Source organism: Tenrec ecaudatus, chromosome 3 (assembly GCF_050624435.1).
Source record: "Tenrec ecaudatus isolate mTenEca1 chromosome 3, mTenEca1.hap1, whole genome shotgun sequence".
Lineage (NCBI taxonomy): Eukaryota > Metazoa > Chordata > Mammalia > Afrosoricida > Tenrecidae > Tenrec > Tenrec ecaudatus.
Window position 1 is genome coordinate 178,085,000 of NC_134532.1, and position 18,127 is coordinate 178,103,126.

Below are 18,127 nucleotides of genomic sequence, written 5' to 3' on the forward strand. Positions count from 1 at the left end.
TAAATTTTGGACTAAAATCAAACAAACTTGGTTGCACCAAGTTTCTGATCATTTCCCCACATTATTTTTGTTTCCTCAAGGTAGCGGAATAGGAGAGAAACCCAATTAGGAATTTATGTCATGGATAATTACATGCCTTTCTCCATAATTTCACTTGCTGCCTCCAAATGTAAAGTGCAGTATAGTTTGGTAGCAATTGCGAGTACTCTGATTTCATTGTTATATCATCAAATATTTAGGAAGAAGCAAATACTGATATTTACTATTATATTATTCAGTGTGGCAAATGCATGTCCTATCTCTAACAAAATGTTCCAAAGATACAAATAAACTGTTATGTAGTACAAATAAGAATCCTTTACCAGTCTAAATAGCCTTTGATCCAAATTACAATTACACAAACTAAAAATATTTGATTCTTAAGTTAATAATAGCTGTAGAGACATAATATTTACTATAAAGGCTAAATCTGCCAAGAAATATTCTAAGAAATTTATATATATTATATGAAATAGCAACATTGTATGTATTTTATTTATTCCTCTAGGCAAGCCAAGTAGTTAAGAGGATGGACTTTTGAATGACATAATTTGGGTTAATATCCTGGATTTGCCTATTATTAGCCATGTGACATTGAACAAATCAATTGACTTCCCTGTGCTCAGGACTCTTTAATAGGAAGAAAGGCTTCAACCACATGCAATCGTGCTTTCTGTGTTCTAACTTACTCAGCATCCTGTTACAGTCCGCAAAAGCTTTGCACACTTCTCAGTGACAGACATGGTCATAAATAATTATGAGCAAAATAATACATTTGAAAATGAATTATTCTAAATAGTAGAAATATGTTTCCAAAATGAAACTCCCTGCCAACGAGTCAACACCGATTCAGTGATTATCTTATGACAAAGTTTGTTCCCAGGAGATTTTATAGTTTAGCTTTGACAAAAGTTTAAATTCTCTTCAAGAGGAAAGTAAAGGAAATAGAGGAAAGATCAGGAGGCAAATGACATTTGTAGAGGTATAAATATAGGCATGTGCATATGTGAATATACATATAAGGAAAGGGGAAGAGAACTATGTACATATATCTATATGTTAAGAATTAAGGTTGCAGAAGGACACTGGGCCTTGGTTCAAGTACTCCCTCAACATAAGATCACTTTGTCCTAGCAACCCGGCATTTTGTGATGCTCATCTTCCCAACATGATCACTGAAGACAAAAATGGGTGCATAAGTAAATGTGGTGAAGAAAGCTGTCAAAATATTTAGTGTCCAGGGTCTTAAAATATCAAAATATTTAGTGTCTGTCAAAATATTTAGTGTCTGGGGTCTTAAAGGCTTGAAAATAAGCAAGCGGCCATCTAGTTGAGAAGTAACAAAGAAGACATGGAAGAAGCACAGCAGCCTGTGTGATCATGAGGTGTCTATGGGATCAGGTATCAAGCATCTAAGACCCAGAAAAAAAATCATACCCAAGGTGAATGGGGGGGAGGAGGGAGGAGTGGAGACTCAATGCCATTCTACAGACAATTGGACATCCCCTCACAAAGGGGTCACAGGGAAGAAATGAGCCAGTCAGGGTGCAGTATAGCACTGATGAAACACACAACTTTCCTCTAGTTTTTTGGTGCTTCCTTCACCCCACGATCATGACCTCAATTCTACCTTACAAATCAGAATAGACCAGAGCATGCACACTGCTTCTGACAAGAGCCCACAACACAGGGAGTTCAGGGTAGATAAACTCCCAGAACCAACAATGAGAGTAGAGTTTCAAGGAGGAGTAGGAAAGGGTGGGGAGGGGGGGAGAGTGAATCAAACACAAAAATCAACCTATAACACCTTCTCAAGGAGATTACCAACAGAAAAGTGGGTGAGAGGTGACGGAGGATGCTATAAGATATGAAAATAATAATCTATAACTTATCAAGGATTCATGGGAAAGGGAGAGCAGGGAAGGGAAGAAATGGAGGGCTGATATCAGGGGCTCAAATGGAAAGAGAATGCTTTGAAAATGATGATGGCAACATATATGCAATTATGCTTGGCACGCTGGATGAATGTATGGATTGTTATAAGACATGTAAGAGCCCCCAGTAGAAGTAATAAAAAAATTAAAACATCCTCTTTAGATTTTATTTTCACTATTGCATTTCATTGCCAGTATCTTTACAAATCTGATCAATGTTAGCATTTATGAGTGTATACTTGAGAATGATATCAGCAAATTATATGCAGCAACATCCTATGTAGTGCATATCATTAAATTTAAGGTGCATAAAACAGAAGTTAGAATCAGATATGTTTTAATAAATGGAATACCTATGGTTGTTTATGAAATGTTTATTTTTAAATGTGCAAACTATTTTGCTAGAGATATGTAGGGTTATTTACTTATTATGATTCCAACATATCATCTTATCCCATGGGTGCAAGTCAATTTGATTTCTATGTATTTATTCTAGAGAATCACACATGAGTAGTCACCTTTTTGTGTCATTGAAAAACAGTATCTGCGATGAAGGTCTTCGTCTTGAAAAAGGTTATCATGTGATCTCCAGTCTAGTTTTTATTGCCAGGACCTTATTGTTCAATTAATGTTCCTCTTTGTATCCAACGTTTGCATTTCAGCCACCAATGAATGATAATCAATACATCTTAAAAGTACATTTGGACAATTTTAGCCTGAAGACTTTGTGATTGGTGCATGAATTTGAATAACAATTATTTTGACTGGATTTCCCAGGATATGGATAGATAGTATCCTTTCACAGACAGCTCTGTACTTCAAGATACATTAAGGAATTGCTTTTATACATACAATCCATTGCGTTTTTGAGAACTTCCAGTTTTCCTACATTTTTTCATGTATATTAAAAGTTACCATGATTAATAGATGTCTGTTGCTGTTTCTTCTCATTGTGAGTTGTGATCCATCATCAAATGCAGGTCCTGAAGGCTCCTCTCCGTCCACGCCATTATGGCTGACTCTACTTTGAGAAGGCAGCAATTCCTTAGTCCTAGTTTGAGGGCTTTCTGACCTGAAGAGCTCATCTTCAGGCACCATCTCTGGAAAGGTTCTGCTGCTATTCCTGCCATTTGCAGAACCTGCCAATGTGTGAATGCCAGCCATAGGGTTTTCAGCGGCTAATTCTTCTGAATTAAATAGGCTATTCCTTCTTCAGGGTTCGTTCTTAGTGTGGAAGGTCTGCTGAAACCTTGATTCTGAAAGTGAGGAGGAATTCAAGCAACTTCTGATGACCATTAATGACTGCAGCCTTCAGTATGGATTAAAAATCAATGAAAAGAAAACCAAATTCTTCACAACTGGACCAATAGGCAATATTATGATAAAAGGTGAGACTATGGAAGTCGCCAAGGATTTTATCTCACTTGGATACACAATTCTCATGGAAGAAGTAGCCAAGAGATCAAAAGATGCATTGAATGGGGTAAATCTACTGCAGAAGACTGCTTTCAAGTGTTGAAAAGCAAGGTCACTCTGAGAACTAAGTTGCACCTGACCCAAACTATGGTGTTTTTAATTGCCTCATATGCATGGGAAAGTTGACATAGAACAAAGGAGACAAAAAAATGGATGCATTTGAATTACAGTGCTGGTGAAGAATACTGAATATACCATATACCATGTATGTGCGAAAGAACAAATACAGTTGTCTTGGAAGAAGTACAACAACCAGAGTTCTCTTTAGAAGGATAGCAAGACTTCATCTCCTGCACTTTGGACTTTGGACATGTTATCAGGAAAGGCAAGTTCTTTTTTTTGGAAAGAAATGGACATCATGGTTAGTAAATCAGAGGCAGTGAAAAAGAGGAAGTCTCTCCACAAGATGCTTGGCACAGTGGCTGCAGCAGAGAAATCAGACATAAGAATGATAGTATAGATGGTGCCGGCCAGGGTGATGTTTCACTCTTTTATGTAGTGGTCACTATATGAGGAAGAATCAAAGTGATGGAACCTAACAACAACAATGCATTATTTTTCTATTTGTTTTCTTGCTAGAAAAATAGCTAATTCATTCTTCTGATTTTTAATTTAATTATGGCTTGTGGTTTAAAGCATTTTCTTCTCTTTCCTTACCCTACACCACAAGTGACTTTCAGGCTTTGCAGTTTTTCTAGATTGATAACAATGATGGATAAACTTGTAGCATACAAATAATACAGCATTGCAAATTAAAATAAGATTCATAATAAGGCAACAAGAAATATGATTAAAAAGTGACTTACCTTTGCTAAGTTATTTATAGGTGAATCATAAATTTGCCAGCACATGCTGTGTATCAGTGACTAAAATTATTTAACTGCCATTTCCAATATATGCAATACAGTAATTCTTACTGCCTCCATCTGAATATAATAAGTTAGGCGTCAACCTTTTGTTTGGCATTGTTGGTATCATATAACCATTTGTGATTAAAATATTATATGAAGCCTGTAAAATATATTCTCTGTATGTAAAATCAAACACCTGTTATTTACAACAACAGATTCCCCCTTAGAAGGGAGGTTTTGTCTCACTGACTTTGGACATATTTATCACAGTCCTTGGGAAATACATCATGCTTAGCAAGTAGAACATAGCAATGATTGTGAGAGTGATTCAGGACCATGAAACCGTTTTGCTCTGTAGTGGAGATTATCACTGTGAATCAAAATTGACTCAAACGAACCACATAAAACAACAAAAATAATAACAATAAAATGTAACTATATTCCTCAACTATTCTTATTTAAAATTTTTAATCATTTTATTAGGGGCTGATACAACTCATTGCAATCCATACATACATCAATTGTGTAAGGCACATTTCTATATTCATTGGCCTCATCATTCTCAAAACATTTGCTCTCCACCTAAGTCCCTGGTATCAGCTCCTCATTTTCCTCGTCCCTCCCCATTGCCCTCTCCTTCATGAACACTTGATAATTTATAAATTATTATTTTGTCATATCTTGCACTATCCAATATCTCCCTTTACCCAGTTTTCTGTTGTCCGTCCCCCAGGGAGGAGGTTATATGTAGATCCTTGTAATCCGTTCCCCCTTTCCAATGAACGCTCCCTCCACCCTCCCAGTATCGCCATTCACACTACTGGTCCTGAAGGGATCATCCACCCTGGATTCACTGTGTTTCCAGATCCTATTTGTACCAGTGTACATCCTCTGGTCTAGCCAGATTTGTAAGACATAATTAGGATCATGATAGTGGGGTTGGGGAGGAAGCATTTAGGAACTAGAGGAAAGATGTATGTTTCATCCTTGTTACATCACACCCTCACTGGCTCATCTCCATCCCGAGAGCCTTTGGTTAGGGGATGTCCAGTGGCCTACAAATAGGCTTTGGGTCTCCACTCCACATTCCCCCTCATTCATAATGATATGATTTTTTGTTCTGATCATGACTGATACCTGATCCTTTCGACACCTCGTGATCTCACAGGCTGGTGTGCTACTTCCCTGTGGGAGTTGTTGCTTCTGAGCTAAATGGCCGCTTGTTTACCTTCAAGCCTTTAAGACCCCAGATGCTAGATCTTTTCATAGCCGGGCACCATTGGCTTTCGTCGCTACCTTTGCTTATGCACTCATTTGTCTTCTGCGATAGCATAAGGGAGGTAATCACACAATGATATGATTTTTTGTTCTTTGATGCCTGATAATTGATTCCCTTCGGCACCTCATGATCACACAGGCTTGTGTGCTGCTAGCATGTGGGCTTTGTTGGTTCTGAGCTAGATGGCCACTTGTTTATCTTCAAGCCTTTAAGATTCCAGATGCTATATCTTTTGATAGCTGGGCACCACCAGCTTTCTTCACCACATTTACTTATTCACCCACTTTGTCTTCAGCACTTTGTGTCTGGAAGGTGAGCATCATAGAGTACCACTTTAATAGAACAAAGTACTCTTGCATTGAGGGAGTACTTGAATGGAGGCCCAATGTTGATCTGCTATTTTAATAATAAACCTATAAAATATGCACATAGATCTATTTCCCAATCTTCATATATAAATATATTTACATATATACATGCCTTTATTTAGACCTCTGTAAATGTCCTTTGTATCCTAGTTCTTTCCTCTATTTCCTTTCACTTTTCTCTTGTCCCACTATCATGCTCAGTCTCCATTTGGTTTTCAGTAATTCCTCTTGGTTACATTACCCCTGATCACACCCTACCAGGCCTCCTACACCATCCTCACCACTGATTTTGATCCCTTGTTGTTCCCTTGTCCCTGGGTTTCTTAACACCACTACCTATCCCCTCACCTCCCCCTCTCCCGTGTTCCCCTGGAACTGCCTGTCCAATTGTTTTCTCCTCCAGATAGTTCATCCAGCCTATCTTATTTAGACAGACCTTCAGAGATAATAACATGCACGAAAACAAGACAGAGCAAAACCAAGCAACAATATAAAACAAAACCAGACAACAAAAAACCAATGACAAAACAAAACACAACAAGAAAGAAAAGCTTGTAGTTAGTTCAAGGACTGTTTGTTGGCCTTTAGGAGTGTTTTCCAGTCCAGTCTATTGGGGCATCAAGCCCTGGCCACAAAGTCCACCTTCGGCATTCCCTGGGGACCTCACCACTCTATTTCTTCGCTGCTCTGTTGCACCCCCTTTGTGTTTTGCTTCGGTGTGGCGATATCATATCGGGCATAATTCCCACACTGTCTCTGCTGTTGTCCCCTATAGGGCAATGAGTCAGTGAGGGAGGTCATGTCTCATAGTGGGGTCGGCCATGTGATACTCTGTGAACTGGCTGCTCTAATCAGGACCATTGTTCTCAAGGCCTGGTGGAACAGGATGTGCTCCACTCTCTCCTCCTCCCCATTCATCTGCTCTGCTCTGCTCCTATCAGACATGTCCCTCTTCTGGAGCTGTAGATTCAGTGCTGTCCTCTGAAATAAATTCTGGGGGGAGGGGCAGGTGTCCACATTGTTGGGATTGGGTCCAGCACCTCAGACCTCTCCACTGGTTCCCTACTCCATGCTGGCATGTTGCATTCACATCTTTGAGCACTGGGTTGAAGTCTGGTCACTCTTTCCCTGTGGAGATATAAATAATAACCTCCCCTTGGGTGGGTTAGTGCCCTGTGCCCTGCTACCCTTTTCTTTTGTATTTTTTCCCATTCCTCACCTACTCTTTAGTTGTCTACCATGTGTATCTCTGGATTTGGTCTCTTCCCTGCCATACTACCTGCTCCTCATTCAAGACATATTTGTATACAGTAACTTTTTCCCTCTGCCCCTTTTGCATTTTTTAAGCTTACCTCAGTGGACTCATGTTGTACTTGTCCTTTTGTGCTTGGCTTGCTTCACTTAGCATGATTTCCTCCAGTTCTTCCCATGCAGCAATGTGCTTCATACGTTCATCACTGCTCTTTAGTAAATTCATAGTACTCCATGTATGTATGTACCACTGCTTTTTAATCCACTTGTCAGTTGATGGAAATTTGGGTTGTTTCCAACTCCTTGCAATTGTGAACTGTGCCGCAATGAACATTGGAGCACAGATATCTGGCCTTGGTTTGTTTCTTGCTTCTTCTGGTTATGTGCCCAGTAGGGGCCTTGCTGGGTCATATGGTAACCTGATTTCCATCTGTTTTAGATATCACCAGAACAATTTCCATAGCAGCTGTGCATACTTACAGGTCCACCAGCTATGGATGAGAGTTCCTGTCTCCCCACAGACCCCAACACTAATTGCTTTCTGATTTTTTGAATTGGGCTACCTTTGAGGGTGTTAGGTGGTACCTCCTTGTAGTTTTAATTTGCATTTCTCTTATGGCTAAAGATCAGGAACATTTTCTCATATGTTTGTTGGTCGTTTGGATTTCTGCCCTTGTGACACTTCTGTTCAGGTCCTTGGCCCACTTCTCAGTAGGCAACTAGTTTTTTTCATTTTGGAAACTGGCAGAGTAGTGTAGATTTTAGCAATAAGGCCTTTGTCTGATGTGTATTGCTAAAGATGTTTTCGCAGTCATGGACTCTCTTATTACTCTAGTGGTGAATTTCTTCTAAGTACACAGGTATTTTATCTTCATTTGTCAATTTGTGCCTCCTCTGTGTTTGTGTCCTTCCCTATTTTTTTAACCCTAACCATAACCCTAACCCTGTCCTTCCCTATTTCTGATGGCCTATGTATTTCCTGTGCAAAAGTTCTCAAGTTGGTCTCAATTCCCTCATTGATGGCCCTAATAGTTCGGGGGTTAACTTCAATGTCTGTGATCCACCTTGAGTTTATTCTTGTGCATAAAATAAGTGTCTTGCTTCATTTTTCTGCAGGTAAATATCCATTTTTCCAAGTGCAACTTGTTAAAGAGGGCATCTGCTTCCCATTGGATATTTTTGGGGCCCTTATCAAAGATCAGTTGCCTGTATGCTGATGATTTTATTTCTGGGTTTTCAGTTCTTTTCCATTGGTCTGAGTATCTGTCATTGTACAAATACCATGTATAGTATGTGCTAAAGTCAGATAAAGCAAGCCCTCCCACTCTGTCCTTCTTGAGGAGTTCTCTACTAATTCTGGTCTTCTTCCCTCTCCATATGAAGTTAGTAATCAGTTTTTCCATTTCTTTAAAGAAAGATAAGGGTAATTGTATTGGGATTACATTAAATTTATATAGTGCCTTAGGCAGAACTGATATCTTTACTATATTGAGTCTTCCAATCCATGAGAATGGGATATTCTTCCATTTGTTGAGGTCATTCTTGGTGTCTAGTAATAGTGTTCAATAGTTTTCCCCTTATAGATCTTTTGTTCTTTTAGTCAGGTATATTCCTAGATATTTCAATTTGTGTTTGGCGATTGTGAAGTATACCACCTTTTTGATATCGTCCTCAGTGGTCTTATCTGATGTGTACAGCAGTCCAATGGACTTGTTTATCTTCTATCCTGCCACTCTGCGAAACTCTTCTATTGCTTCCAGTACTTCCCTTGTGGAGATTTTGGGATTTTCCATATATAAAATCATATCATCTGAAAATAACAATAGGTTTATCTTTTCCTTCCCCTGACAAATACCTTTATCTCTTTTCTTTGCTTTATGCTGTTAGTTAAAACCACCAGCACATTATTAAATACAAGTGGGGACAAGTGCATCCTTGTTTGGTCCCCTTTTTTAGTGGGATTGTGTTAACATTTTTATTCATTGACTACCACATTGGCTGTTAATTTTTCATATATAGCTTGTATTATATTGAGGAATTTTCCTTCCATTCCTATCTTCTCAAGTGTCGTAACAGGAATTGGTGTTGAATGTTGTTGAAAGCTTTTTCTGCACTATTGATATTGTAAACATATATTCCCTGATGAGAGACCCGCTGAATACATCAACCAAACACTCCAAAAGATGAAAAAAGAAATCACATCCTCAACAACTATAGTGGGTGACTTGAATACACCACTCTCTGAAAAAGATAGATCACAGAGAAAGAAACTCAACAAGGAGGCTAGAGATCTAAACACTATAATTAGACCATTTGACCTGATAGAAATTTACAGAGCTTTTCATCCAAATACAAAAAAAAAAAGAAACACATTCTTCTCAAGCTCACATGGTACATATTTGAAGAGACCACATGCTGGGGCATAAGGCGATTCTACATAAATTTAAGCACATTGGTGTCATACAGACCTCTCTCTCTGAGCACTGTGCCATAAGGCTGGGAATCAACAAGAGGAAGATGAAGAAAACAAGAGCAAACAATTGGAGGATGAGTAACTCTCGACTACAAAAGAAGTGCATACTATACTGGCACAGATCAGAGATGAAATTAGGACATTTCTAGAAACCAGTGAGAATGAGAACACAGTGTACCAAAACTTATGGAACACAGGAAAGGCAGTTATCAGAGGAAGTTTAATTGCAATCCTTGCACACCTGAGAAAGGAAGAGAGACTCATGATTGATACGCTGTCACAAAATTTACAACAACTAGAGCAGAGTCAGCAGGACAGTCCTGCTAACAGCAGAAGGAAAGAAATAATAAAAATCAGGGCTGAGATTCAGGAGAGGGAAAATAAGAAAACTATGGGAAAACTTAATGCTGCTAAAAGTTGGTTCTTTGGAATGATAGACAGGATTGACAGACCACTGGCAAACCTAACCAAAGAAAGGAGGGAACAAATTTCAATAGCAAGAATGAGGGATGAAAGAGGGGGCATTACAACAGACGCTAATGAAATCAAAAGGATAATTACCAGTATTGTGAAGGATTGCACTCCAATGAATTCAACAACTTGGAAGACATGGACACATTCTTGGAAAAACACTCCCTCCCTCGACTGTCCCCAAAGTATGTCAAGAATGTCAACAGACCCTTTGGAATAGAAGAAATAGACAAGGTTATCAATGGATTACCAACACAAAACTCCCCTGGAGCAGATGGTTTCACTGCAGAATTCTACAAAGCATTTAGGGAAGAACTAACACCAATCTTTCACAAACTCTTCAAGAATATAGAAAAGACAGCAAATCCTGAATTCCTTCTATGAAGTTAGTGTAACTCTGATACGAAAACCAGGGAAGGATCCCACAAGAATCGAGAACTACAGACCATTATCTCTAATGAACATCAAGGCAAAAAACCTTACCAAAATATTGGGCAATAGATTACAAAATTATATAAAACAAATAATTCACCATGACCAAGTGGGAGTCATACCAGGGATGCAGGGATGATTCAACATACGAAAGGCCATTAGTATAATTCACCACACTGACATGAAAAACTATAAGGACCACATGGTAATATCGATAGCTGCTGAAAAAGCATTCGACAACATCTTCAGCTATTCTTGAAGCAAGGTATGCATATAGAGCTGAGATCTGGCCACTCGAATGTAGGAAGGAGTGAGTATGACCATTCTAGACTGGACATTACCAGCCTCGCTTCTGATCTCCATACATATATTCCCTGCTCAACTTGCTGATGTCCAGTTTAACTGAACTAAGAGTTCACTTTCAGGACAAACTTGAAAGCCAAGAATTACATTGAGCCCAGTGTGTGCCCAGCTGAATCCCTCAATGTTGATGCTCACAGCATAGAAACTAAAATCCACTGTCACTGAGTGATTCTACCCATAGTGCTACCTTATATAGGATTTCTGAAGGTGTAATCCTTTATGTAAACCAAGAGCTTCATCTTTCTATCAAGGATTGGCTGGCGACTTCAAACTGCCAGTCTTGCTGCTGGTAGCTCAGCCTGATCTATCAAGCCACCAGAACTCCTCAGAAGGCAAAAAATGGAATTAAAGTAGCTCAGGATCTAAACGAATTAAATACAAAACACAGTGTATGAAAAGTGATTTTTAAGTATCTGAGGCTCCAAATTACTGTATTGGCAATGCTAGGCCTAATCTGGCCACATTTTTAAGAGGCCCCGCCAGTACCAATGGATGGTAAAGGTTGTCAGCTGTCCTCAGGAGCAGCTTTTATTTCCATCATCTCAGTAGGGATTTTTAGATGTTTTACCTCGGTAAGACTTGAACACAGATCCCTGTGCTTCTAGTCAAAGGCTGAAAGAACTGTGTGCACAGGAAAGTCAACTCCGAAGATATTTGTGTTAACATCTTCTCTTAAAAATTCAAGGACCTAAGGAAGTGATAATCTCAACTTGGAATGCACGAGATACCAAACCATGGACAGATACTGTATTTTCCTGTACAAAACCATTTCTCTGTGCTTAACTACAAGGGAAGAAAGGTGCTTCAACAAAAACAATAAGGTATCAACAATTACACCTTAAGAATACTATTCCCTGAGCTCAATCAACTCAATCAGCTAAAATATAAAGAGTTAAAATCCTTCAAAACTGGATTGATTCCTCATCATCATCCATATCCCAATGCAGAGCTTCAGCTGGTGTGAGGTCATCATAGACGCTGTCCTCACTGAGATTGCCGTCATCACCATCACTGCTGTCATTTTCATACAAAGTGCAGTCTTCACTGATATCCATAGCATTACTAATACTACATTTCTGGAAGGTACGTCACACCATGTCTTCCCATGTATCTCAAACCCACTTTGCTATTAACTCTATGTCAGGCTTCATGAGATTTCCTCCTTTTGTTAGTCGGGCTTGACCAAATGACATCCATTCATGCCATATCCTTCCCACACGGTCTTTAAAAGGCTTATTCAAAGATACACGTCACAGGATGGCTCTGATTGGTGAGATGTGAGTAAACATTCAAAGCCCTGAATGAGCAGCAGAGAAAGGGCAATCACGCGTAAGATAATGGGCGCTTGACCCATTACCTTGGGCGGGGGGAAACGAGATGTTACACCTCACTGGGATAGCTGGGGTACCACTGACCCGTGTGATACCCCATTTTTTGTGCTGAAAAACTCGGCTCATATATGAGTGTATATGGTATATCTGCAATATTCCTTCCCCACATCTAGGTTAGGGTTTTATTGACTATCTGGAAAAATTTGTGTTACTAACACAACAAAGCAACCACCTTGCTGTCATGTTGGTACTAATAGTGAGAAACCCACAGGGTTCCCATGGCTTCAATCTCACTGAAGCAGACTGCCACATTCTGCTCCCTGGGATGGAGGAGTGGTCTCATGCTGCCAGCCTTCCACTCAGCAGGAAGCTCGTTTAACCATTACCCCACCAGGGCTCCTTGTGTGTGTACCAGGGCTGGAGAAGTTTCAAGTCCCTAATCGGACTCTGCAGACCGTTAGATTTCTCATATGGAAAATACCTTGGTTCTTGGCTTTGCGTGAAAAAGAAATTCAAGCCGGAGCTTGGTTTGTAATCCTAGTGGGTCTTTATTAAGGAGAGAAGAAGTTTCAGGCTTTACAGTTAACTGAACACAGGCACCCTGCTGGAACTGCACACCACATGTGGAGGTCTTGGGGGGGGGAGAGAGAGAGAAAGAGAGAGAGAGAGAGAGAGAGAGAGAGAGAGAGAGAGAGAGAGAGAGAGAGAGAGAGAGAGAGAGAGACTGTGCAAAGGCTGAACAGAAGACCAAGGAGCAGCTGGAAAGAGAGTGGTGGTCTCCAGGTTCCGACTTTTTAGGGCCTTCTGTTGTGAGGTATGGTTGATGATACTGACCATCGTTGGCGGAATTAAACCCACTTGGCCTAGATTGGGCAAATCCAGGTGTACAACATGCCCAGGTGCACCGCCCCTCCCCTGGCCCAGGGTCTGAATTGGCGCTTGCCCTTTAGCCTTCTTTGGCTTCCAATTCCTGTATGAGAGGAGGCCTTGGCATGTAGCAGAACAACCCCTGGTCCCTGTTCTGCTACCTAACAAGACCATGGGTAGCATAACTAGCTGTAGTTAGTTTTGTTTCTATTTATGACTTCCCCAAGCATGTCAGAGTATTGTTCTATTAAGTTTCATTGACTGTTTTTTATCTCAGTTGATCACCAGGCTTTTCTTCTGTGGTGTCATTGGAGAAACTCATATCTTATCCTTTAATTTAATAGCCAAGTGTGTTTACTTTTTATAAAGGTTAACTCTTAATTTCCCCATACTAAACTGTTTCCTAAATTTATAACCTATTAAATGTTTCTTTTTCATCTAAAATTCCCACATTCATTTTACTCCTTGGTAGGCAATATCAAATTCTTTGTGGAAAGGAACTGAAGAATGAATGGATTTGTTTTAAAGGCTCCTTGTATAGGATTCTAGGTTTAAAGAGGATATATATATATATATATATATATATATATATATATATATAATATTTTCTTAGTAAGTGGAACATAAGTCATATAAAGAATGTTGAAAGGGATATTAGGTAGACTCCCTTAGATAACAAATAAATACATAATGTGTACTTAGCAAAGACAATAGATTATTCTCTCTCAAAGCTTTTTGAAAATAAGATAAATAATCACTTAATGCTATCATTTAGTAACTGGAGACTTTCCTGAACAGGACTACAACACAAACCAAATTTATTTCTATAGTTCTATAATTCCATTAAAATAAATATTTAACCACTGCATAATGATAATCACGGTGGTTAGAGAACATAGTCCATTTAAATATTGCGAAGTCGATATGCATTCTCTTTGCAGAGTCTACATGCCATGTGAACGCTATTAGACTACAAGTGAAATAAACAAGGTCTTTTTAGAATGTCTGGCACATTCATTCTGTCGCTTTCAAGGAGTAGGCACAGAAGCACTCTTAGTGAGCCCTTAGCATATTCGTTTATTTCAGAAAACACCAAAGTTTTATTTCAGCTTATAGTGTCTAGTGTCTTTCTCAATTTAAAAATCACAAAACTGCATGCCTCAGTAGCACAGCTCTATTGAAATTAGATTCTCTGGAGTCACAAGTTGAAGGAGAGTTTGTGATTGATGGATGTGCGAAGCATCATCTTTCCATAATGCTCAATTTTTCTTCACTTGGGAGTAGGATCTTTTCAGCAAGCTTTATGCTCTCCTGGTCACTCTCAAAAATAAGTTAAAAATTGAATTCACAGTTTCTAAAAGCAATCAAACATGTAAAAACATAAACAAAAGACAGACAAAATTCACAGGGTTGCCCAACATCCATGTAAAATGACAATATAAAGTTCTTCTACTAAATAGATTTCATCAGAAGGTGTGTGTGTGTGTGTGTGTGTGTGTGTGTGTGTGTGTGTGTAGGTGTATGCTTGAAATGAAGTAAATGCAAAGAGAATATCCCAATTGCACAACTTTTGGACTCAGCCACTTGTCAAAATGATTACCTTCTTATGTGAGTGAGGTATTGCTTTTCTAGGGAAGATGGATTTTGGAATTAGGAAAAAATTAGAATTTTATATGGTACTTGACACTACTTAAATTTCTTTGGAGAGCTAAACAGGAAAAAAGTATAATCCTGGTATCTTCCCATTTTAAATATAAACAATTTGGAGTGTGCATGCTCTTTTGGTTAAAAAGAGAATTTTGAGAATTACTCATTACTTATGTATATTTCAAAGTATGTAATCACTGACAAACAAATTCAAGAATGGAAGGAGAGGGTGAATCAGGCCCTGGATTATTCCTTTCAAGGCTCCCTCTTATGTTTGATAATTACTGGACAAGCTTAAAGAATACACCACATATTAGCATTGTTTATTCTAAAGTTGTTTTCAACACTTTGAATTATTTACATATATATAGTGAGTATATATGTGTGTGGAAAACCTAAGAGTTTATGTTTTGAGTCAAGGGATTCAAGGCTTGACTGTAAGCTGTCCCTAGGTATCTGATTTTCAGTAACTCACTGAACCTTGGTTCTCTTTAAGTCAACTGAGGCCACGGACGAGCGGTGCACAGGTTTGGGGAAGAATAAATTCAAATAGGCAGTGTCGTTGTGTTAAAGGCTGGGCTGATATCAGAAGATCAGCAGTTCAAACCCATGACCTACTGATCATTTTTCAGTCGTCTTGAAAAACCTTAAAGAACAGCTGTCCTGTGCCCTACAGGGTCAATATAGACAGGGATCGGCAGGATGGCAGTGGCTGTGGATTTTGTTTTATCTGCTTTAATTGACAATAGTTATAAATGAGTAAACCAGAGAAACTTCATTATCCTCAGGGGCTTAATCCTAGTGGACCGAGTATGATAAATGTAATGCCCTTGTGAAACCTTGGAGGTATTGGGCAACTAACTGAAAGGTCAGCAGTTCAAATTCACTAAAAGCTCCTGGGAGAAACACAGCCTCCCTATCCCTGTAAGTTTTATTATCTTGAAATAATATGCAGGGTGGTGGTGCGTCATTATCAACTTGATTCCAGTGGGTTTGGCTTTTAATTTAGCACTGGGTCTGGTATGTAATGATTAGTTAATAAATGTGAATTAGGATTACTAATTTTCAATAAAAACATAAATAGAAAATATTATTAAATTGTGAAAAATATTGTGGAGACAAAGATAATTTCTTTTAATCCACACAAAACAAATTTTGTGGGATTTTGCTTTCATTTCCAAGCCCAAACTTCTGAAAATCAATAACTTTTGGATACTGCATTCCTCTAGAGTTATGACAGTTTCATTTAAAAAAAATACTAGTGAGTAACCCAAGATAAAGTATGTGGGCTGCAGATAATCAATAGGAAGGAAAATCAACTTTATGCTCTTTCTCTCTCTCTTTCTCCCCTCACCCCCAACTCCTCCTTTATTTGTACCCTCTCTCCCTTAATCTTTTTCTCTTTTAGCCTAAAAATCCTTCTAAACACTGAAGGATATGCAGAAGAACAAGAAAGTTGTCCCATTTCCTGTAACAAGGAGGTTAACAGTTGCTGATTACTTGTCCTCAGGAAGGCAACAAAGAAGATAAGGGTGCTATAGCAAAGTGCGGTAAAGAAATTAGATGGTGCCTGGTAATCAGAGAAATTACTGCAGTATCTTGGATCATAAAGTTTGTTTCCAAACAAGCAGCTATCTAAGAGAGAGGTCAACTAAGTCCTCATGGAATAAGCACATCAACATCAGTGACCAAAAGATTGTAAATCATATATTCCAAAGCTGAAGAAGGTAATAGTATCAGAACAGAGCCTAAATTGCAAGAATCTGGTTTGCAATGAGGCCTCTGTGTGGGCATGGCCTTCTCCTGAGCATTCTGGGTACTCCTGTCTTCCTCCCTGGAGGTGGGACACACTCTCCCTGAGAGATATTCCTATTGAGAAACCACATGGAGACACACTTATGGAGCCACAGACCTGGAGCTGGAGCTGGAGGAGCCACATGGAGATCTATGGCAGTACTGAGATGCTTCTACTGCCATTGGATCCACATGACTTTTCTCCCACTGCCCAGTGATCTTCCTGCATTCAGCATCATTGCATGTGTTCCATGAATCTTAATAGGAATTTATAGGCTGGTAGGGGCTAATATTGGATTTATGGACTTGATTTAGGCTGAGATGTTCCCTTAATATACAATTACTCTTTATATAAAGCTCTTTGTTACTCACATATGGATGTCTATGAATTTGTTTCTCTAATCAACCCAGACTAACACAGTCAAAAAGACAAGCACTCTGTCAAACTTAGAAAACATCACTCTAGAAGCGGGTATTAATAAGCTGAAGTATGTAGATGCCAAAGCCTTGCTTACTGAAAGTGAGCAGGACTTGAAGCACTTGCTGATGAAGATTAAATATCATAACTGACAGTAGAGATTACAACTCAATGTCAACAAGAATAATTTGGCTGAGGTACCAAAAATGGAATAATATTGATACATGGAAACATTGAAGTTGTCAAGGATTTTGCTTTGCTTTGATCAAAAAATAAATGTTTATGTAGGCAGCAGTCAAGTGATCAAAACATGAGTTGTATTAGGTAAATGGAAAGCAAAGGTGTTACTTTGCGAACCAAGGTGTTCCTTGCCAAACCATGGTATTCTCCATTGCCTCCTATGCATGTGCAAGGTGAACATTGAATAAGGAAGACCAAAGATTTGATCACTTGAATTGTGGTGCTGGAGAAGAATATTGAAAGTACCATGTACTGCTCAAAGGACAAACCAATCTGTCTTGGAAGAAGTATGGACGGAGTGCTTTTCAGAAGCAAGGATGGCAAGACCTTAGTCTTATATACTTTGGACATATTATCAGGAGAGATCCATTTATGGAGAAAGACATAGCACATGGTATAACAGAAGGTATCACAAAAGAGGAAAATCCAGGACAAGATGAATTGACCCAATGGCTCCAACAATGGGTTCAGATGTAAGAATAACTGTGAAGATGTAGAATGACCAGACAGTGTTTCCTTCTATTGGGCATAATGTCGCTAAGGATCAGAATCAACATGATAACACATACAATGACCAACAAAACTAAACAATCCCAAGAACCCTGGTGGCATACTGGGTTATATGTTGGGATTGTAACTCTAAGATTCACAGTTCAAAACCACCAGCAAGTTTGCAGGAGAAAGATGAGGCTTCTGCTCCTATAAATATGTATAGCCTCCAAAAGCCACAGAGCCAGTTCTAATCTGTCCTACAGGGTTACTAGGAGTCTAAATGAATTTGATTACAGTGAAATTTTTTTGGACTCTCATGACCAAAAATCAAAGGGGATTCACCTAAGAATGGCAGAGTAGAAATACAGGTGCCTACCTCATGAATATTATGATTAAATTTC